Here is a 24,112-nt window from a genome sequence, read left to right on the forward strand (position 1 = left end):
CCGGCCAAATCTGGTCTGCAGGATCTTCTGCCTGGCCTGAACCACCTTTTCTATGGAACTTCCAATGAGCAAGCTTCTGCATCATCGCAAAGAGAAGGAGTGGAGAGAAAATGCCTCTTGCCCATGCTTCTGAGAGATGGGCAAAAAAAGCACCATGGTACAGATGAGTTGTTGCTGTCTTTCTGTCTGTCTGAGTTTGTGAGAGCTTAGATGTGTGAAAGAAAACACTCCTGCATAGCCTGCTGCCTTATCTCTTTGTTGGGCAGGTAAGAACAGCAGCACTCCTCCACCACTGTGATTCTCATTTGCTGCTTGTTTTGCAGGTTGGGGTGGTAGGGAGCAGAGGACAGTGGTGTTCCCCTGCAGCTCATTACTCCACCCAGCCTCCCCCCAGCACCTGCTTCTCTGTCCAATTATGTGTGTGAATGGTAGGAAGGATGAAAACACACTCCCAAGCTGCTATTGATTGTCATCTTCATGGCCTGTCCTTAAACTGGGATCTGACTCATGCAGCCTCTGGGGCTTGGCTATCTCACTAATCCACTTACTGTTGCTGTAGGTGTCACTCACCTAGAAGAAATCTATGACATTATTTTTCTTTGCATTTGTATTCTTTGTAATGTATTTGTGTCTCTCTTTTCTTTGGCCATCTGCATGCGATGCATGATTCAATTTCTCTGCACAACTGCAGGAATTATGAGTTTCTTGTAATCATGGAAATAATTTCAGTAAGTGTGAATTCTATATCCATACAAGGACACAGGACCTATGGGTTAATCTTGCAGGCTTTTTATTCAAGTGAATACATTCAGCAGGTTCTGGGTCCTGTCTTCCTCCAGTATAGGAAGCATAGTGCTGATGGGGACTGAAAAGAAGTTGCTGTCCTTGGAGCTGATAGCAAAGCTCTTTTGCTAGTGGGAACAGGTATCATTTTGAGTTTTTATGAAGCTTAGAAGCCGAAGGAAAGAATTACAATATCGTCTTAATTTTAACATAATACAAGTAGAAATTACCAAACCTGAGAGCTCTCACTTAAATACAAGTTGAAACAATTACTTTGTCTTCCAGGAGACTCTTTAAGTAACTGAAATGGATGTAAATCTGAGCTGACACTTCTGCTTGAAGAAAAGTGCTACTGGATGTGACCAGGGCTTGGTTTCAGCACATGCAGCCAGTTTCAGTACAGGGGAAAGCCACATTAACTTTCAGTAAAGCTGAAGGGGTATCTCTCCTGATTTTGATAGATGGCAGTTAATTACATTTTTCCTCTCTAGAAGAAGTATACATTTCTTTCTTTTGTTAGCATGTCTGATAATGGCAGGGGATTTTTCTAAGGATAATTTTGGAACAAAACTGCAGCTCCAGGCACTCTGTAAGAAGCCAAATACAAGGGAAGGGTGGAGTGAAGTTGCTATTTGATAATAGGAATGGTCTATGAGAAAGTTTCCTTATCTCTCTTCAATACTTGTTTTTCAGATGAAAAGGCAGGAGCTATTCTTCTCTGCTGTAAGTTCTTTTCTGATAAGTCTTTTGGAAGAAATTGCAATGCTATCTTCATTCAAATCCTTCCTAGGATGCATTTCTTCCGTAAGTGTTTCTATGCTAATCCACTAGGCGTTGCTATTTACATCCTGAAAAGAAACAAAGTACTTAACCTGCACTGATTGTAGAATAAGAATTACTAAGAGCATGTATGTCCCATAGAAAATCTTAGTCCATGGAAAAAATCTATTGCCTCCTGGCAGTAGTACTTTATATTGTGTTTTTATTTCTTATTTTTGATTGTAATCTCTGCAGGGAAGGAGTGTTTGTCTTTATGCACCTTTAAGGCATCATACATATCTGTAACTTTATGCAGATTAGTGAAGATCAAGAAGGAAACAAGAAGTAATTTTACAATACAAATTAGCTTTGCCTTGAATAGCAGTCAAATTCTACTCTGTCATCCCAGTGTAAATCCAGATTTGGGGCTGAAGTCACTGTAATAGAATATGGTCACAGCTCTCAATACAAGGACTGAAGGGGAGAGAAGGCCAGTAATGCTTCATCTAATAGATTAATTCCCATTATCTTAGACTATGCAAACATTAAATAACTCTAATTGTCTCTTCAGAGCATGCTGACTCTATGCTGCCTTGTGCTATAGGCTGCTAGTATAACTCAGAAATGCACATCTGCTATTCAACAGTGTATAAAGTAGTGGTTCCCAAACCAGGCACTATTGTAACTAGTGAGGTCACAACAGTTTCAAACGAGGTCACAAGCTACAAGAAATTCAATTTGATCACAAATTTATGCTAGTATTTGGGGTTGCATTAAATTCTTGCTCTACAATAGCAATTTTTTGCAGTGAAAAATTTGGGGGACTGTGGTGTTTTACTCTGTGAAAGACTGGGTGGAGACACTATTCTCTCTGAGTTGTCAGTGGAAAAAGTCCATTATTACAGGGGTGAAACATGTGAACATGACAGCTAGAACTGACAAAACCCCTACAACTGAGAACATATTAGAATCTGCTGATATAGCATATTTCAAGCCCAAAGGTGTCAACACTGTTGCTTTCCAAAACTGTAATTAATCTATATGTCCAAAATATTATGTTACTATAATAATTATCATAACAAAGCTAATTACAGATTGGTCCTTCACAACCAAATTACACTCACCACTAAGTAAAACAGGGCAGTTATTTGCACGATATGCAGCGGATGAGAAGAAACAAATAAGATTATTGCACCCATCAGAAATGGCTGAAGCTCCTTTTTTTTTTTAGCAGTGTCTGCATATCTGTGCTGGAATCTGGCAAAGAAGCCCTGCCAGTAAAGGCAGGGGATGTGCAGAGGCAGCAAGCTGGGAGCTGGGAAGGAAGGGAATACTTCCTGATACTCATTGGCAAGCTCGGAGGAAGGAGAACATCCTGCCTAGTCAAGCTAAATCAGCTAAAGAGTCCCTATTAGCACAGCAAAGCCCTTACCCATCCTTTTTAAGGAGAAGGATATTCAGATTTGGTTAGGAAAGAGAAGCCACGATTTTGTACATGAGTGTGCAAAGCACCCGTTGAACTTCACTCTCCTATACTGTGACTTCCTAATTTGCTCAAAGGAGCTGTAAAATTAAGAACCTGAGGACCTACCTGTCTTTATTTTGTCTCCCTTTATCAAGCACACTTGGTCAGTTCTTACCTTTCTATGCTATGCCTTTACTTAAATATTTGTGCTATGTCCCATTGAAATCCTCAGCTGAGAACTTCCATCCTTTCAGCTGCACAAGTACTGCATACCATTTGTTAATTTGTGAACTTCAAATATATTTAGTGTGACTAAGTAGCAGAGTTTGAAAAGCACTGTTCTGTCTTTATACACAGAACTGCCATATCCCCTAAGCCAAGGCAATTTGATTCTGACCTGGAAAGGGACACCAGAGTTCAGTCTCTTGTGCCCTAGTAGTCCTTTGCTTCTTGTCTAGAAGTTGCCAGTTCCACAGGCAGTTTTTGTAATATTAATATTTTCAAGAACCAACCACTGTTAACTACATAGTCTACTGTTTAAACTGGTTTTAGTGGATTTGGATGACTGACAGCATTTAGACAAATTGACAAAAATGGCAGCTTAAATGACAGATTTAGAGCTGTCATCCTCATGAGGTCACTCCACGTACAAGTTATTATCAGCAACATTAAATTGCAAAAGCACTTGTAAAACCTTTGTTAAGTAATATAAATTGAAATTTATATATGCTCAAACCCATGTAAATAACAAGTCATACAGAGCAGAATACATTGAAAAACAAACCAAACCAAACCAAAACACCACCACCAACCAGCCTTAGAAAGGAAAAACATACAAAGAAGAATGCCGATGTTAGGCTAAATTCTCAGGCTATGCTTCATTACTATTGCTGTTACCATTTATCAAGGACTTGCAAGCCAGTTCTGGTGTTTCTTCCCTTTGTGTTTAACTCTAGCTGTTACATCCTTAACTCTCATGTTCTTAGCTAAACTTTCCTTCTTAAAACTTTCTTAGTCCACATTATTTCTGGTCAGATTTGAATCAGCAAACAGAACATTTCCTGTCCTTGGGGGAATGAATCTCCACTGGATATTAAGAGCCTGTGTCAGCACTACCAGGATACAGACCAGGAAGCTACACATTTTATTAACAGGAACTAGAACAAGAGTGGCAAAGTTTTGGCAGAATTAGAATGAAATGTTTGTACATGGAACAGAATAAGGACTGGAAATAAAACATTTTTTATATAACTAAAGTAGGGCTGCCAGCAAACTAGTGTGGTAGGTTTGGAAATCATCAGGAACTAAGGAGAAAAAGCTTAAGCTCAAAAACCAAAAACTAGAATTTGAATGAAAGCTCCAGCTGCCTAACTGACTGGAGCTGTGTCTCTGGCAAGCTGCAAAAGGCTGCTGTGGTGAATTGAGAGTACCAATGAGTTATGTCCTGGACCAACAAGTTGTTGACACCCTACTGACAAATTAATAGTTGAAAGTTTGGAATCTAACAAAAATGCAGCTAAAATTAATATTGGTCAATAAGAATAAAAATTGACTCAAAGTCTCATGCTGGAACACAAGGTAGGCTTCTCAGGGAGCTAACAGTGCACACAGACCAAAATACAACTAGGAAGTAGCTGTGTGGTGTGGATCTAAAATAAGACCAGGAGAAACCGCAAGTGTGGTTCCATCTAGTATATTGTAGCTCTGTGAGCTGGTCAGCAATTCCTCATTCGGACTAGAATGTTTTCATACCTCTTCTAGCAGGTACTCAAGAGTCTCATCATGATCCAAACCTGTGACAGAGCAAGTCTGGTTGTTGGAAATTTGCTGGATGAAGTAGGAATGTGCATTGTTAAAACTGACAGACATTCTATTAGTCAGCTTTACAGGCTGGTCTTCCTATTAATTACGGCTTTGTACTGAATGAAGTCTCTACAAGGGAGAGCTGAGCATGGTCCTCCATTCGCTGGCCAGAAAAGCCTAAAAAGCCTTATTTATTCCATAGCCAAAAAGAACATATATTTAGCCTGAGGGAAATGGAAACCCTATTTTTTGAGAAATAAAATCGTTTCGTTACTGATTTGTGACCTTGAGATCTATAAAATCATGCAGTATCCTCCTTTATGGCAGCTGCAGATTTATTACAACTAACATGGTAAGGGGATCAGCCCCTTTATTATAAGCTTTTAAAAGGGAGAAGATGAAAGTTGCTGGTGAAATTGATGCTGTAAGTGCAGCAACCGAGGACAAATTATGACAATCACACCTACTTGTTTTTACACTTGCAGCTTTTGGGAACTGACAGGAAAGATTACTTTTGATTTATAACTGTTTCTGAAAAGCAAGACCTGATAATTATCAGGTAGTTCACCTGTGTCACGCAACAGCTATGTCAAAAGCCAACAATTAAATTACAAGGCAGAATGAACTTGTGTGTGGAATCACCCCATAAGGACAAGTTGGAAAATTCTAGGGATGGGCCAGTGAGTTTCCCACAGCCATTGAATAAATCTCATTTTCTTTTAATTAGAAAAAACTAATGTATTTGAGGTCTCTTAAGGCCCTCTGGAATCATATTACAATGATTCCTGTCTTTTAATGCAGATAATACATTCTTCTAACACAGATAAGAGTCCTAGGTGAACCTTTTGCTTGTATTTGCAAAACTGTGCCCCATCAGAGCTTCTGAATTTGTTTCACGCTGCAGTCTTCACCTGCTTCTACTTTTAAAGTGCATTGTTTGCATAACAACTAAGAAACAAAACTTCCATGAAGATACATAGAACCTTAACAACTAAGAAGCTAGTTATGGCTTAGTGTACTGAAAATTTTTGTAATAATCACAGCTCTCTCTGGGCCAGGAATTACAGAAATAATAGTAAAGATGAGCTCATTTTTAGACAATTATTAAAGATGAGCCCCGAAGTCTAAGGAAATTTGAACTCTGTAGGCCAAGTAGCACTGCAACACTTTCCGCCGTGATTCAGACTGTATTTAGCAATGGCAGCTTAGACCAACCTATCTCCCTTAATATCATACAACAAAGTAAGAAAGTACAAATCAGCTAAGTGGAAAAGGAACTGAGTTTTACCATCTTTTCCTGAATTGAAAGTTTCCCAAATCATCCCCACAAAACCCTTGAGAGGTTCAAGAAAAGCCACAAGGAAACTGTCACTGAGCCTTCAGCACTGAGAAGTCAAAGCAGTCCAGCTGATCCAAACAAAGGATTCTTTACAGGCTAATCAAAAGAGAGATTCAGCGGGTGTCCACATTGCTTAGGCTCTGTGAAAAGAAACTGAAAATGCAGAACTACATCAAGCTGACTCTCTCAGGGATGTGACGTGACTATTGCATTTTGCAGTTGCCATGATGGGTATCTTCAGCCACAATGGCCAAATCCATAGCAGTTTTGCATTTTTGCTTTCCAAAGAGCACGAAAGACTGCTCTTTCTTGGATGGAAGCAGCAGCTGCCACAAGACTATAATATCATCTCAGGCTTTCTCTATATAAAGATATTTTCTAAATTTACAAGGAAATAACTTGTTTGGTTAAAACATTTGTCAAGAAAAGATAAATCATTAAACATTTTGGATCTTCCATTTACTTTGCCTGTTCCCAGCTATCTATCTGCCTCTTAACTGTCCTAAGCGTCTTGCATCCTGAATTAATTATTACTGTTAAATGGAAGAACTACGATCACAAACATTATAATCTACCACTCTCTTAAGACCTTTGACAAAATAACTGGCCAGACTTTGGGGAAAGTAGCATCTTAAGCCATTACAGTAAGATTCAGTAACTCTCTCAGATCCCTTCTCTGAATGTAATCCATGCAAGCCAAGAAGTCCAGTGGGCAGCTGATAGGAAATGACTTAGGAAGAGGGGATCTTGTAAATCCTGCCCTTCTGCATAAATTGGAAGAGGGAAGGAAGGAGTAGCAGCCTTTTCTTCAAATCACAGGAAGAAGATAAATCCTTTCTGTGCAAGATCTTAGGGGATACAGCATCTCTTTTTAGCATGTAGTAAACCAGACTTCAACTTCCTCCTCTTCTGAGGTGATTTGAGCCCATATCTAGGAGGAATATGCCCCAAATAGCAAGACGAAAACTATCATCTGCTAGGCAAGGGGTGTATTTAGTCCTTGTTGAAGCTGATCCATTTTGGATGGAATACTATTCTCTAAAGCAGAGACAGTACAAGCAAGAGGGATCTGCCTTATCTAGTGGTTATAGCACACACTGAACAGTCCCCATTCTCATAAAGATGTCACAATTTATGTTGACTATGTCTGTGCCTTTACAGTCCTAGATTCCAGGGACAGGCTTACATTATCTGCTTGGCATTGTCCATCTATTGCTATGAACTAGGCATGCTTATGGACAGCATAAATGACCAATGCTAGTTTTTAACCTTTTCAATTATTTTACGGTGACCCACATAAAAGTTTAAGCTTGAGATGTGCAGATCAAAGTCTTCTGTTGATCTGCAGAAGGGAAAACCTGATTTTTTTTTTCTGTGTATTTGCAGATACCACTTGTTATTTGCAGAAAACAGTTCTTGAAGAGACTTTAATTCCTTTTTCTGTTCAACTGAAATAATGATGATCACAATGCTTCAATATAAAGTTGATTTTTACACTATACAAACTGTCTTGAGACAATTAATTTGGCATGTACCACCAAACACCTCACTTAAGGCAAGTTGGATTTCTCAACTGGCACTAAAAGTTTTCAGAATAGTCTCCCTAACTAATCAGTTTTCATCCCTTCTCTAATTCCAATAATATAATTGTTACTGTCAAAACTAAGAGCAAAGAGTGACACTGAAAACTGCATGAAGAAAATGACTATAAAATCCAGTGCTCAGACACAGGAATGTCTCAGATGGTGCTGCATAGAATCTGACCACTAGTTTCTCAGCTAATTCTACATTTTCTGTTTTCAAAGAATCCACATTAATTTTGATACATTGTGCGCTACTTCCAAAGAATGGAAAGATAATATTATGGGCTACCTTCTCCATTATCCGATCATTTCTGTAGTGATTTAAATATGTATCAGTTGCTATTTAGCATTTTGCAGATGTATTCGCAGACAGGATTTCATATGGAAGAAAAAAGGTAGGGAAAAGCAGCCTTTGTATGTCTTCTGACCTGGTTGTAATTCCATTTAAAATGTTATAGAACTATTGCCTAGAAAAAGAAATCCATAACAAAGGACAAGGGTTATAAGTGGAATAAATATAGTTATGTGAGCCAGATCAAACCAATTCATTTTCTGCTACTGAAAGTCTGATCAGAAAAAAATGAAGCCAAAGGTCTGTTGTTGCCCTTCAAGAAATCCAGCTTGAGGATGAAATTCATGCCTGAATGCAGAAAAGCAATTTTGAAAAGTCAAAGTTTGATTTATTGTTCCCTGAAAGGTTGTGTAAAGCTTCTTACTAAAGATCTCAAAGTTACACAAAGGTGGTTTGTATGATTAAGGGCAATCATAGTTCTCAAGGATTCTTAGAAGATATAGACACAGGTTGGGCTTGCTTTGTACTTACTGTAAATTTTATTTTTTTCATTCTGAATAGATGGAACTTCTTAATTTGTTCTTTTGCATTACAGACACACATGACCCAGCAGTAGTACAGGTGCACATTTGCAGTATATGATATACACATATTCTGCTCTCATCTATGACAATGTCAAACCAAATAAATAAGATTTGTGAAAGCCAAAATATAACACTATTCAATAGATGTTGTTGATAAAAAAATGTCCAAAAAGCCACTCTTTGGCCATTCTACTGTAGGGCAGAAAACCTGTAACAGAACTTGTAAGGTCTTAAAACATGCCCCTGCAATGAAAGGGAAAAGACAAGACCAAATTAAAGCAAATATTGACTGCTGTCCAGAAAACAATTTATTTTAGGCTGTTACTATCAGATTAATTTCAAATTTCAGTTATTTATTTTGGGGAGCAGATTACTTTAGGTAGAAGCTTGGGTGGATTTGCTTATAAGTACATAATGCAGTCTTCTTCTGCTGTAAATCAGTGTAGGTCAAATGAAATTTGTTAAGAAACAGCATTTTTGACTCTTAAGCATGACTTTAGTTGTGTCTAATCACAGCGGCTTCAACTTTTAAATTAAAAATATATATGTACACACATATATATGCATGTATATATCTACTCAAATGTTCTTTTCCCCTGATATTGCACCTTTGCTTGCTCACATTACCCACAGTATCAGAAGTCCCAACTCAGAACTTCCTGGCTCTTGGTAATTATTTCAGTTGTTATTTGAATGCAGTGCTTCTGTTTTATTTTTATGGTTTTCCGTAAGTAAATCATGATGAAATCACAAAACTTGGGGACTGAAGAGAAGCTTGGCCTTTTGGCTTGCAGTGTCTGATGGAGTCCCACATGTACACTTTGGCCAAGGCACATCACTTTTGCAGACTGAGGCCCCACAAACCAGTACAGCTCCTCCCAAGCTTTTTCAAAGGAATAGGAGTCTTAATGTAAAGTGCATCAGAAGATAAAATACATTTATTTTTGATTTGCAATTTATTTATTAATGAGTTAGCAGGATGAATATTAATTAACCTATTAATATGTTGAATAATAAATTGCAACTACTGACATAATTAGCTTCTAACAAATAGTCTTTTCCAACAAGTTAATCTCTGACTCTTGACAGATCCTACGTATGTGCTACTGTTCACTGAAAAGATGAAATACAATACAGAAGCCAGAATGACATGGGATACAATGCCTGCTTATTTTGAAACTACTTTTCTTAATCCTCTAATGTAAAGCATATTGTACTCTTATCAATTTAACACGGAAAAAAAAAGGAGAGGCTGTTTGTAGACCATATTAGGTTATCAACCACAAGTAACATGTCTTTTCTAGAAAAGAATGCTGCGTAAACTAACATGAACCTTCAGCTCAATAGCGAAAGTGTTCTCAAATGCAGCAATATTATCACATGACTATGGTGTTCTTAGTAAGCTCTGTAACTGAAAGTAATGTCATAACAATGGGATACTTACATTAGTGTATTCATAGACACACAAACTTCGTCTGAAACTTCCTTGGTGGAACAAGTTCCTACAGGTTTCCTACAATACCCACTTTACCGACTTTTTGAGGCTTTCACCTCTGGGTTGAAATACAGCAACTGAAACACAATGAAGTGTTCTATTGTGTAAGTTTAGGGAGTAAAGAATCTGTAGTAACGTGCAACTGAAGAAGAATTTTGGTAGACAAAATTGGTAGCCATGTGTTTCACCATCCAAACCACTTCATACAGAACTTGGATTTCCAGAAAAGATTTTCCATGCAAGTGTACATTCAGACATCCTTTAATTTCACATTTGCCAGCCTGATAGTATAAAGTTATGCTGTAGGTACAAGAAAAGTCAATTTTTTTAGCCACTGAGTCATAGGGGAGTTAATTCAAGGTGTTCCATTGATGAAAAGGTAAAGTACTATCATAACAATAACTAACTATATTACAAAATTCAGGTCCCAAGTTCGCTCTTATCAATTGTGAGATGCTTGGGAAAAAAAAATTCTATTGCAACTTAACTGGTAAAGGGGCATCAAAGCTCCCAAATGTTTGCAATAGATGTTGCAATTAAACATTGAAAAGAGAAAATAGCGTTGTTAACAATGAAGATAGCAGACTATGAAGGGCTTTTATGGTGTAAGAATGTTTGCATAAAAATGCTCTGCTTAAATATGCCCAAGGACATTTAAACATTATTATAAGTTACCTCAACTTAATTAGAGACTGCAGAGAGAAGTAGGTACTTAAAGATTATATAATTGACAGATCTTTCTGGAATATTGATCTCATCCTGCTAGAATGCTGGTTGCTATCAAAGTCAGTAATTTTCATTACTAATTTAATAACTTTGTCAATAATTTCATCTGGAAAATTTGATTAAAAGGGACACAAGATCTGCTAACATGAAATTTTTTCAAGGATGCTCAAATCCGTCTCTAACAGCAGCTATTCAAAGAGGTACCACTGTTCAACTCAATGAGCTAAATTCTCAATAATGTTAGCTGCCTTATTCTGGAAAAATCCCCTGCCTTATCTATTTCTGGAATAATTCCAGTTTTTACACAACTGGCTTTGGTGTCATAATGATAATCACATTCAGCTTTGTCTGTAAGACACTAAAGTATGCTTCCTACTCTCTATATAAGTGGTAAAGCGTTAGTTAATGTATCTGCTGCAGTAGTGCACTTCAGGAAACATGCGCCAGCTGGAGGGAGTCCAAAGAAGAAAGAGGATGACTGGCAACTAGGAGACAAGGCCTATAAAAAACAACTGAAAAAACAAGTGTTATTTGAAGGAAGAAAATAATTCCGAGGAGTGAAAAAATAATAATTTTTGAATATTTAGCAGATGGATGCAAAAAGGAAAAAAAATCCAATTGCTATGTCCAGTATGTGACTAATTAACATGCCTAAACTGCAGTAAGTGACATTTAAGGTAAATGTTGATTTTTTTCCTTATGATAAAATAATCCAATATTTTAAATAAACTGCTATGATGATACCACAATCTTAATTGTATTAAAAAATTACATGCTAAAATTTATGTATGTATAACTGATCTTGCCTTTGGATCATGCAATAGGACTACCTGACCTCTTATGACTCTCCCTACAGCTTTTATTTTCTTTTGATTCTTGGCTCTCAAGATATTTACCATAAACTTAGCTCGTTCTGTAAAGGCTGCAAAATCAGGCCGTAAATCTGCCATGCCATTGACAATCAAAATGATCAGAAGTGTAACACTTATAAAACTGGAATGTGAAATCCCTTACCTCACAAAATGTCAGTGAGAATCTCCTTAAAAATGACCTTGTGATTTGATCCTCGCAAATCTCAGCCGTATCTGAAATGGAAAGGGGATTTGATGGTGAACTTTATTTTAGTGTGGTGACTTCCTGCTGTCTGTAACAAAAATAAAGCGCATGATACAGTGAGAACACCATAAACTTCTACAAGGCCAAAACCAGTCATATTTCATTTACTGTTGTTCGTTTCTGATCTATTTTAATTTACCGCTTTATGGTTTTTGAATGGTGAAATTCATAAATCATAGCAAGGTCAGCTTCATTCTCTTAAGTATACAAATAATCTGTATAATGCGGTTCTTGTGAGACTATCTATGCCCAAAGAGAAAATCACCTTTGACTAAATTATTTTTATTTTAGAACAAACTCTGTTTGAAGGCACACTAGGTACAGGTACCTCTTCTGACAAGTTACCTGTGCCTAGATTAACACTGGCAGGTGAACTCTGCACATACAAAAAATGTTGTACTTTGAGAACAAAAAGGACATCACAGCATTCTAGGTAATCCAATAGTTTTTCTTCTGTTTTCCCCAATTAGCTTTCTTCTGTTCTCCCCAGTTTTACACTAACATTCATTTAACTCGAAAAATGGTTTTAAAAGTAGGATAAAAAATAATACAGTGGCTTTGGATTGAATAAATTAATAAAAACTTGCGGCTCTTGTTACCTTCACTGAACCATTGCTTTGTGCTGCACAGGTGCTACAAGAGACTGGCCGTGTGTAACTAAAAATTACCTCAGAGAGGGACAAAACCTCCTTGCTGCTTTAAGTTGTTCTTATGTTACTGGCTCAGCCTCAGCACTGGAAATGTGGCAGGACCACTTCTTTTTCTGCTGACTCTTGGCTTCTTTGTGGTGATTATGGGCAACAGTTCCTGTCTCAGGCTCCCGTAACTGAGGCGGGGTTGTAAGTTGTGAATCAAATGCCTTTCATAGAATCATAGAATGGTTTGGGTTGGAAGAGACCTTCAAAAGCCATCTAGTCCATCCCGCTGTCCCTCTTCAGCATTCAGATGTAAACTGGCTCTTAGTTCTCTTATTGACAAAGATTGCAAATGACATCCCTAAATCTGCAAAGACTGACTTCCTAGGTAGCAGTGATTCACTCGCAATTCAAGATTCTCCCTTCAAGTTCCTCATCAGTTTATATACCTTTCCTTTTACCCTTGAGACTAATAGTACCTGCTCCCTGCAGGAATGGGGAATTCTCTATGTCCATCATTTGCAGCCTCCTAGGCCTTATAGTTCCTAAAATACTTTTTTCCTAAACTGGCTCCTTACCTTTTTCTTCCTGTAGTCACTGGTGCAAAAAAACAGGCCAGAAATACTATAAAACACTGTCAAAGGAGAACTGGGTATGCAAATGGTGGTTTTACACAAACACTGTACAGGCATAAATGACCAACATGGAGGCCAAGGCAACTGCCAGTCCTCTCTAGCACGAATTTATCAGCAAGATAATATGTTCGCCTCTCTGCCCTCAGCAGTGGTGGATACGGTAATCCTTGGGTTCTGATCAAAAGATCACAAAGTTCACACAGCTTGCCTCTTCCCTGCAGCACCCGAGCTAGGTTTCGTGGTCTGCTACCCATCTTACAAGGAACGGGTCTGTCACCATCTTTTCCATTTAATTTCTTATATACATCTCCTTGATTTTGACAATTACTTCCACAGTAAAAAGAAAAAAAAAAGATTGAAAAATCGAATAGAGCTATACACATGTGTTTTACATCTTTCCCATCACTAGTTTCTAGCACTAATTTCAGCTAATTCTTGTTTCAGCTAACCATCTTTCTAGAATATATTTCTACTTATAAAGTAGAACTGCTCAGAAAGGAAGTCCTGCTCTCTGCAAAGAAAAAAATCTGTGGTGCTCAGTCATCCCACCACACTTACTGCTGTTCAGGACTCTGGCGGTGACACAGAGTGCCCTGTTACCTTCTTAGTGGGCTAGAAACTAAATGTATGCATCAAAAATACCATCCCTATCTCTAGGAATTTGCAGTGTAGAACATATTATGACATGATAAAGCAAAAGCTGGAGATAAATTTTTTCCATCTCTACTAAAATCTTGTTTAGAAAGTGAACATTTATTGTCTGCAAAGCCCTTAAAATAAAATAAACACAATATAAATGATGAATAAAAGATTTCTTTCCTCAATTGTTCTAAGGAATTTTTCTTCCTAAAGTACTGAAGCAAAAATATATCTGTAACACCTATGGTAACCATGGAGATTACACCAGGCAACATGCATAATGATTCAAAATGTGGCAGCAGACAAATGTTCTTTGTCATGACTGGATTACTACAAAGAAGTAGGTTTCCCCTAAACAATTTGCAGAAGGAGGATAGATGTGGTTAATTACTCAACTCTGTTTTATGCAAGGGGGGAAGGGGAAGTGTCAGTGCTGCGGTATGGGCAGCAGACTGACATTGTGTTCAATTTGAAAAGACCCAGCTTCCCAGGTTCTTGGTAGTTTCAACTCATAGATATGATTTGCTGAAAATATTTATCTTTGGTGAATAGTCACATCAGAGCAACTAGTCATTCCACATTGCCTGCACGACGTGATAGCCATGGAAACATATAGTTACAGAATAAACAGGAAACAGTTCTAATTAATTTTTACTTGTTGTTGTGAGCTTTTTGTTGTTGTCACTTTTGTTTGTTTTTAGGACTACATACAGATGTACAAAATCTATCTTAAAAACAATTCAGGCATAATCCTAGAAGTACCAAAATTTGGGTAATTTAACTGTTAGTGATAAAAGAACGTTCCTTCACATTTGGCAATATTTCTTTCTCTGCTTACTCCTTCTCTGCATGGATGGCATCAATAGTAAATAGCTCTCAGTTTGCCAGCTTCTAATGCAGGATGAATATTGATGCGATTCTTAATCTGACACAGTATATAATGCAGAGGGGAAGAATTACTAGAATCAGGACCTTTTCCAATAACAAACCTGAAAAGAGAAAGTCACTTTTCCAGTTAAGGTGTGCACTAAAATCTGGTGTTTGGCAGTTGTGTGAGTTAGGAGGAGAAACTGATGATGATGCAAGGATGATGTCAATCCTGTTTACTTAGAATGTAGAAAACTTGGTTTCCTTCAAGAGGGGAGAAATTCAAATGATATTTCCGTTTTATACAGTCCTGAAGTACTCAGCTGTTTCTCAGAGCCACACGCCTCATTTTTGTTGCCTCTCTAACTTCTTTTTTTCCAATTCCTGGCATTTTTGCCAATTCTGAAATCACAGATTATAGTAAATCTCTTTCCAGTTCTCCCACCTCCACCATTTTATTTTGTTTTGGCAATAGGCCTATCACTTTTATAAAGCTGGATTACCTTTTTTTTTAAAAAAGAATTATTTTAAGTGACAGGCCTTTTTTATGCTCTTCAACAGCAAAATACAATTTCACCTGCCATCAATGAATAGAGGTAGAAGGTCATTAATTCTTTCCCTCTTCTGTAAAAGGCTGCAAAGAGGCCTGATGTGAAAGCAGGAGTTAGCACAACTACTTCTTAATATTACTTCTGTCCCAGAGGATATGAACCCCCAGAGATCAGTGGTAATAATGATTTCCACCATTTCCCAAAGTTGGTGTTATTGAGCATATGGCTGTTTTTTCTAGAAGGAAGAATGTTACCAAACGTATTCACTCTAACTCCAGTGTGTGGCATTTAAATAGGCAAACATTTAAATCTAGAAAAATTAACCAAATTAATTAAAGCAGAGAGCACAGGTATGTTATCCTTTGTAACTGGCAAGACAGTTACATCTGGTTGTGTGATCGGTAACATTAGAATTGGCCAGAGGGAATTTTGACTTGGGGACTGGTAAAGATTTGAAGGAAGAATTGCAGTAAATACAGCAATTGCCATTATTTTTTTTTCCTGGGCAGTTAAAACCGCTTTGTGCTGCACACATACGTGACAGTATCGCAGTACAAGGACTTTCTAAAACGCTCAGCACTGTTGAGAGGCAGGGGTGTTTCCATTCCTTTGCCTTCTGATCTCACAATTATTAATTTCTGCAGCCACCAGTAAAATTTGCACTGAAACGTGATGTATTTAAGCAAGAGCCCTTCCCAACTTCTTTTGGGTCAAAGCAGAGCCTGTAGCGTTTACGGGCTCGCTCTTCCAGCGGCTTCTCTACAGGGCTCTGAGAGGATCAGACGGCAAACAGCTCCCCCCGTGCCGCTTCCCCTCACAGCCCTGGGGCGGCCACCCCGCTGCTGCTGCTCCCTGTGCAGCGCCGCAGCCCCCGAGCGCCCGCCCCGCCCTCCTCCCCTCAGCGCCCGCCCCGCCCTCCTCCCCTCAGCGCCCGCCCCGCCCTCCTCCCCTCAGCGCCCGCCCCGCCCTCCTCCCCTCAGCGCCCGCCCCGCCCTCCTCCCCTCAGCGCCCGCCCCGCCCTCCTCCCCTCAGCGCCCGCCCCGCCCCGCCTCCCGAGCCGATTGGCCCGTGGGCGCCACGTGACCGCCGGGCGGACGGACGGACGGGCGCGCGCTCGCGGGGAGCCGGGCCCGGCGGGAGCGGCGCCGACGAGGGCGGAAGTGCGCGGCGGGGGCGCGCGGGCGGCGGCACCCCAATGAGAGCGCGGGGGGCGGCGGTTAAAGCGGAGCCGGGTGCCGGGCTGGAGCCGCAGCGCCGAGCCGGGTCTTAGCCCCTAGGTGAGAGGCAGGAGCGGGTGCGCGCCTCGGAGCGACCCCCGGGCCCCCTTCCGGGTTGCGGGGAGCTCGGCTGTCCCGGCCCTGCTCCCTCAGCGAGGGGAGTCGGGAGCCGCCGGGTCCCGGCCGCGGCCTGAGTGGGGCTGGGCTGGGCCGGCCGACGGGGGATGTGGCTGAGCCCCCTCGTTCCCATCCCCGCCGCTTTCCGTGGGGAGAGAGGGGAGGTGTCGCCCGGGGGCGCTTGCTCCCGGTTGTGTGGGGCGGGGGGAGCCCGGCGGCTTCTCCTGGGCTGTCGGGAGGCTTTGGGGAGGGGGGTGAGGAGGGGGGACGGTGCCTCGCGTGGAGCCTGTGTCCCTGGGGCCTGCGAGGGAGCCGGCGGGGGGAGGCTCGGCTGTGCTGCAACCGCTCTCTCGTGGGTTTGGCCACTCGTGCGGCGTCCCGGCGATGTTGGGGCTGAGGGGGAGGCGTTGGGGCTGGGGGGTTGTTGTGACTTGTATCTACAAATGAGGCTCGGGGGAGGGAAGGGGCGAGGAGACGCTGGCCTTGAGTGTTAGTTTCTCCAGCGACTTCCTTCTGTGCAGGCTTCTCTACCTTCTCTCGGCTGCTCTGGGATCAGTGATAACGCTTCATCTGTGCAGGATAAGCAGAAGGTTTGAGATGCTGTTGGTCTTAGCTGAACCAGAAGTTTCTCAGGTATCTTGTTTTATCTGGGCAGGTTCTTTCTGTGCTGCTCTTTATTTTCCCTGCAGCCTTACCGGTGTAGATCTTGTAGGAGGAGAAAGGTGGTGCCTGAGCATGACCTTACCTGAAGAAGGGCAGGGCGAGAGGTGAGCCAAAGCAGCCCAGTCATGCTTCCTGAACAGCGGGTGGAGGCCTGACTCGATTTTTCTGCTGGAGTCCTGTTGAATCAATTCTGATCCTTGAACAGGAGAGTTAGTCTTGACTACCTCTGCGTATTTTAATAGAAGAAAGGGAGCAGGGAGACTGTACCAGCACTAGGCCCAGCCTTCTTCAAAGCTTAAGTCTGCAATCTGGATGGCTTTTTCGTTTGTCAAACTGTTCAAACATTACTTCTATAGTTCTGAGATTGTTGTTTCTCTTGTGAGGGGGATGGAAGTGCCTGCCTGTTCAAGGGCATCCTCAGTACCATGATTTTCAGGAAAAGCAGTGATTTTTTTTTTAGATGCCTTAAACTCCTCCTTTCCCACCCCAACCCCCCCAACTGAAGTTATCAGAGTTGAGAGAAGGAATTAACTGAGAAACAGACTTGTGGTTCTTGCCAGTGGTTTGCTTGAAGGCTGAAAATAACTTTATTGTAGAGAATTTGATAGCAACAGCTCAATCTTATTTGGCAATAGCATTTTTACAGCTTATTCACTTATAGCAGACTTATTAAAAGTTTTATCTACTGCTTTAATAACTTCTGGCACCTGTATACTGAACTTAGGTTTTTGCTTATGATCAGATGAAATCAATTTACCATGGTAAAAGTTTTTGCATTTACTTTCTGTATTAAATATTATTTTTAAGGGCTAGAGAAGCTTTTGGACTAGTCCTGTAAATAAGTTTACTATATTAAATTTATAGTAGTCAATTGTTTGTTGTACACATCTTTTGGAGTAGGTCAACTTGATTCTATTTTGCAAGCCTGAAGAAAAGTGAAGCTGACCTGCTTTTGCTGGTGTTATGTATATGCTGCAGAGGAATGTCTAGTTTAAAGATTTAGCTGGAATGCTTTACAAAAACTTTTAACTGAAATCTTAATCTGACTAGACAATACCCTTTCTCGGTCACCCTTTAAAACTCTCAAACTTGTCTCTAATTGTCAGTGCAGTGGTACTGGATATCTGGATAGAAGAGCAGTTAAGACATTTTGATCAAATTAAGGTAGTACTGATGGGATGCTGCCTCGACAATTCTTACGTGTACACTGAAATCCTGAATGATGTATAGATTCTGCAATCTAATGCCTTTTTCAGGCTTTACATTTTTTTTCAGCTGCAACTTAACCAGTTAAGCACCAACTGTTTTTTGACCAAATGCTGGATAAAATGGCTTGCTTCTCTGCGAAGTGTTGGTGTCCAGGCTTCACAAGCAACATAACTGTCCTGTGAACAGAGTAGAAGTGGCCAAGTGAAATAGCAGAACAAACCCTGACATCATTTGGGAATCTGACTCATAATTTGTTCTTGTCCTGTTGCTTTATAAACTCTGTTTGCTTTCCATGGAGTGGATACTTTAACTTGATAATTTCTTATTAACTAGATTCAGGCTCCATGTGACTGATTAAATGAACTGCTTTCTATTACATGATGAGTCATCTGAATTAATGGCCTCTCTTAGCAGAGGTACTGAAGGAGCCTGTTTCTCAGGACAGCTGTGCAGGCAGTAAGCACTTGTGGGAATGCAAGTGCATAGTGGTATCAATACCAACAGTGCCTAAGGTCAGTAGGTGTCTTGTGCCTGGAGCAACCAGCTTGGGATGGGAGTAGTGGTCTCTGGGGGTTTAACTGAAAGACAGTGGCTGGGGAGGCAACAGAATTAGATAAATGGGGGGTTTGTGTGCTTGTGCCTTTTCACACCCTGTGAGCCTCATTTCAAGTAACTTTTTATCAGCTGGGTTAGATAGCAACTGTATTCTCAAACTCCGTCTTGATTTGGAAGTACTATCCTGCTGATAAAAACCTTCAGTTCTTTAGGCTTTCTCTCGTTATCCACCATCCAGCTTCATGTCTCTGGAAACTATTCTGCACCACCATCAAGCAGTGGTGATAAGGTTCCATTGCTTGTTACCTGCTATAGTGTGGAGTGGCAAGGTCAGCAATCTTAGCCGTTTCAGTCTCCTATTAGTAATAATCAATTTTGTGGCTTGTGTTCTATGACAAATTGATACCTGCCTGTCAATAAGAGGTTATGGAGCAGATACTTTAGAAGTACTTGTTAATAGCTGCCGAAGAGCAATCGTGTTGTTGATAGTGCCTTTTAGCCCATTAAACAGGACTAAGCAACTTTTATCCATGCCTGCCCCAGAAATAATCAAGTCACCCTGTCATTTAAGTAAGATAAGTCTATGTAACTCATGCTTTGTCTCTTCATGTTCTTACAAATACTGCTTTAATAGTAATATTAGAGGATCTGTTTTGTCTCTTGTGCTTGAGATGTGCAAATGTGTCTTTCAGAGCCTGTCAAAATGAGAATCATGAAGTCATGTAATGTGAAAATGTTATTTATACTGCTGTGTAAATAGCTACTTGAAACTTCATGGTGACCAAGTGCTTGCTTAGAGCAGTCACTTTCAACTGCTTTATATGGAATCTTGAGCCCACAGCTGTCCTAATGCTTGCCAAAGGGGTTGAGAAAGGAGCAAATAGTGGTTGATTACAGGAATATGAGACTTAATGGAAGTGCAGTCCTGACTAGGAATCTTTGCAGGATCACAAGTCAAAGACTGAAAAATCAGTCCTGGCATTGTAAGCATTTGTTAAAGCCTTAATCCTGTCAACTGTTACTTTGTGAATTAGTGTTGCTGTCAGTTGATGTGATTAGTATGAAATATTTTGAACAACTAAAAGTGCAATGAAACCGGAGTTTTTAATATGTTCTTCTTAAACTTGGCATGTGACAGAACTAATCTGAAATAAAAGCGTAGAACTGGGAAGCTGAGAACATGCTTGGGTAAGCAGGTGCTGCGATTTCTCTGGTTTCTAGTTCTTTGTTTGTATCTTTACCTGTAGTGAAAAAGATCATTCTTCAGAAGAGTACTGGAGACCTCAGTTTAACCCCAGTTTTGGGCATGGTTTTGTTCATGTAGATGGCTGTTAGATAATGTTTCCAATTTAGATTTAATATTGATGACAGGTTTTTTGCATGTTGGTGGCTTAAGTCACAGGTTAAAGCAAAAATCCTACCTAACTTATAAGATTATTATAGAGTACTGTATTTACAGGCTCATACTTAAAACATGACAAAGCACTTTAAAAGTTTAATTGTGGGAGCTACCTAAACTCTAGACTCCATGTCGCGGAACTCTAAAATTTATGTTGTGTGTTTGTTTTTCGGTGTGTGTGGTGGTGTGTTTTTTCTTTTTAAGGAGTTGATTTAGTTAGTTAGGTAGTTGGTTAGTGCTACCCTGCTCAGTGGGGCACTGTCTTGGGCAGCACTCTAAAGCAGGTATTTAATGAGTTAAGTCTTTTAGACCAAGCTACATGCCAGTTGCCTCAGCTTTCCAGAAAAGAGGTGGTTTTGGTAATTGGGGATGCTGCTCCCTGATTAGAAGGAACTAATTCTAAACTATGTAGTGATATCTGATACAGCCTTTCTGCTAGGCTGCTGCTGCAGTAAGAAACTCCTCCCTGTGATGATACTCTTCTGCTATTTAGTGTTCTTGGCTTACTGTGAGATCCCATTTTGGGTAGGTAAGGAATTCTCATTAGTGTAGTCACCAAGAAATCTTATTGACTGACTTTTATGGCAGCCTTCTGTTTTTTATCTACCATATCATAAAATGGACTAGCCAAGCCACTTAAGGAAATGGTCTTTCAGAAGACAGGAATGTGTGCTTGAAACTAGTGCTGTTTCTCATTCTACTCTCTCATTTTCAAAACACATTTTAGGAAGCAATTTTTTAAGGAATTCTGCAAGCTCATTGAGAATTTACCTTTAAGTTTGTCTTACAAGGCAAACTAAAATCAAAGTAGGCTTTAGGGGTTAATCTATTCTGAAACTATAATGGAAGGAAACTAATTAAAAAATTATTAGACATAAGTAGGCTGACTGGTGATACTGAACATGTTTATTTTCATTTAGTTTGTAAAACAGAGATCAAGCAGTGATCTTGTCCTACTCCCTTTCCTTAAGTATTCACAACTGTTCTCTTATAGTAGCTATCATCTGATGACCCTGCCTCCTATTATACTCTCCTAAATAAATATTAGATAAGGTTTCTAACTCAGTGTTAGTCATGAAGGACTTGCTGCAAGTTTTTTAGCTATGCTGTACTACTTGTTGTCAAATAGGCCTTCTACTTCCAAAGACTCCCCACAAATAAGATTTGTAGCAATTCCACAGCTGGGGCATAGGCTGGAATAATAGAGTTGCTGAGGCTGGAAGACACTTTTGGAGACTGTCCCATCCAGCTCTCCTGTTGACTGCACCAATCCTGACCCATAAACTGGCTCATCATCCATCCCTATGTAGAACTTTGTGCATTCCTGCTTTTTTCATGGGAAGCGCAACTCTCGTGCCTTGCCTTCTGGGTCTGTCTGTCCTAAGGAGCCTGTAGCCATCCACAGCAGCATTCTAACCATGAGAGCTATCCCAGTTTGTCTCTGATGCCAGCGAGGTTATGGTCCCTGCAGCTACACACAGAGCCCTAATATCTCCTTTGTGTTCCCTGTGCTGCACACATTAGGGTTCAGAAGCATCCTATTGTGCTGATTTCCCAAGAAAGGCCTGAAAACTGAGATGAGCTGGCTGTGTATCAGAATAGTAGTGGTTTTTTATTCTGGTAATGTGCTCTGTGGAGAGAGGAAATGTCTCAAAAGAGAGGACAAGGATAAATGTGTAGTTTATATTCTGCATCTTCATCTGATGTGTCACATGCTTGGTTGTAAAGGGAAGTGTCCTGAAGTAAATGTGTCCTAATTTCTCTGTGAAGTCAAATGATTCTGAGTTAAGTCTGCCACCCAAAACCAGAGTTGTCATAGAATCAACAAGCATATTATATTGTGCTACTTTTCCTTCTACAGCACTCTGGAGGCTCTGTGGTTGTAGAGCACCTGTTTGGCTGTAAACACGTTTATAGTGGTAGGCAGACAGCATTCTCTGTGAGGGAGACCAAGGATAACACTTTTCCCATGTAGAAATTCTCTACAGCTTTTTAGTTTTATTAACTTTACACCTAGAGTAGGTATACTGAAATTGCATGTGACCCCTCTACTGGTGTAATATTCCAGTTTCTATTTAAAGGCAGAAGTTCTGCTTTTGGCTTTGGGATAAAGTATGTGAATACAGTAGACTGTAAAACTACATGCCTTTTTGTTATTTAAAACATCTTAGTCCAGTAGAGAGGTAGCTTCTTGCATGTGCTGAATACCTTGGTGTGGTATTCACTCTCCCTGATTGGGGAAACCGGAGTGAAGAAATCTGTTTAAAAGCAACTTAACGTAGCAGCTGAATTATGGATAACTAGCAATTATCTGAAGTGCTAAATGTCACTATTGTTGCTTTACGTGATGCAAATGCACTGATTGAAAGATGGGGAAAAGGTTCAGTGCTTGACACTTGTGATGTGCCTGATTGAGGGAGCTCAGTGACTCATAGTGTGCATCTGTGAACCCTTCAGTTAAGTGCTTAAAATAGTGAAAGTATAATACTTTCAGAGGCTACAGATGATTCTGCAGTGCCCCTGGGGAGGTGTGATTCCATGATTAAGAGTAAGCTCAGAGTAAGGGTTTATGACTCGCCTCCATCAAATGTTAGCAAAACAGTGGCCAACATTTCCCCAAATGGAGATGTGAACATAAGACAGTAACTTCAGTTTAGGAGCAAGGAGTGAAATTGTATGGGCAGAGACAGTTGCTTCTTCTGGTAGTAACTAAGCCAAACAAAATAGTGTTTGGGCTTGTCATTTATTCTGGGCATCTGCTTCACTGGGGAGACTGAAGACAGCATGATCCACCTGCTGAAGGAGCAGTGGTGGTGGCTTGTGCCTGTTTGCAGTGCGTCGTGCCATCTTTGCAAGACTAATCGGCTCTCTGATAGCTCAAGGATCAGGGTGGGAGGATGAGGGGAAGAAACTTGGCTGGGTAGTATTTTGTGACAGCTGAAGAATTAAATCCTGCAACTCTGTAGCATGCTTATGGCTGAACTGGTGTTTGAGATTTGCTAAATCAGTGTTAGTGGCAACTTCTCTGTGGATTATACAGCTGCAGGTTATCCACTGAAGTAAGAACTGAAACCATGTTGTACTGATGCAGTATTTGAATCTTGGGTTGTTTTGAAGTCTAGTTTGCCACTTAAGACACTGCGTAAGATGATGTACTTGACTTGTCTGTTGTATTTGTTATACTCCCAGAGATCTGATTTAAAAATTTGTGTTAGATTAACCATCTGAAGCATGTCATTCTCTCTTAGCAGTGGTTTGGTGGACTTGGTATATGCTGTGTATTGAAGATGAGCATGGTCTTGCAAGGAGGAGCTTTCAAAGAAAGCATAGTTGAAACACACTTTACAACTTAATGGAATTGAGGGTGTTGTACAGCTCTGTTGCCTGAGTGTCTTTTTTTTTTTTTTTGTATGAACCTGAATGACAAGTGTGAGAAATAGTGTCATAATTCACTCTGAGTAATTAGGCAACTAGACAGCTACCACTGCAGTGACACACTCTTAGCAGAGTAATACTGATTAATGGTATTAACTCAGTCTTTGTGCTTGTAGACGATTTCTGTCAGGTTTCCTAGGAAGTTCTTGCTTGGATAAGAGCAGTGCGGTAGATCCTTTTCTTCTATAGTCTGCAATGCATCCTCTGAGCATTAACACTAGACCCAGAGGCTTCCTGAAAGTACT

General features: G+C 40.2%; 1 protein-coding gene across 3 annotated transcripts in view; it reads left to right on the forward strand.

Annotated features, from left to right (window-relative positions):
• The window catches only part of RALB (RAS like proto-oncogene B), a 49,691-nt gene that overhangs the window by 6,481 nt on the left and 19,098 nt on the right, over positions 1–24,112 (forward strand). The window contains exon 1 of one of the 3 annotated variants that reach the window (XM_065637875.1): positions 16,352–16,549. The exons of 1 other annotated variant lie outside the window; for it this stretch is intronic. The gene's annotated coding sequence lies outside the window, so the exon portion shown is untranslated. Of the gene's footprint in view, positions 1–16,351; positions 16,550–17,165; positions 17,240–24,112 lie in introns of those variants that run through there. One more of the 3 variants, XM_065637877.1, reaches the window with a different exon arrangement.

This window comes from Caloenas nicobarica, chromosome 6, assembly GCF_036013445.1.
Source record: "Caloenas nicobarica isolate bCalNic1 chromosome 6, bCalNic1.hap1, whole genome shotgun sequence".
NCBI lineage: Eukaryota > Metazoa > Chordata > Aves > Columbiformes > Columbidae > Caloenas > Caloenas nicobarica.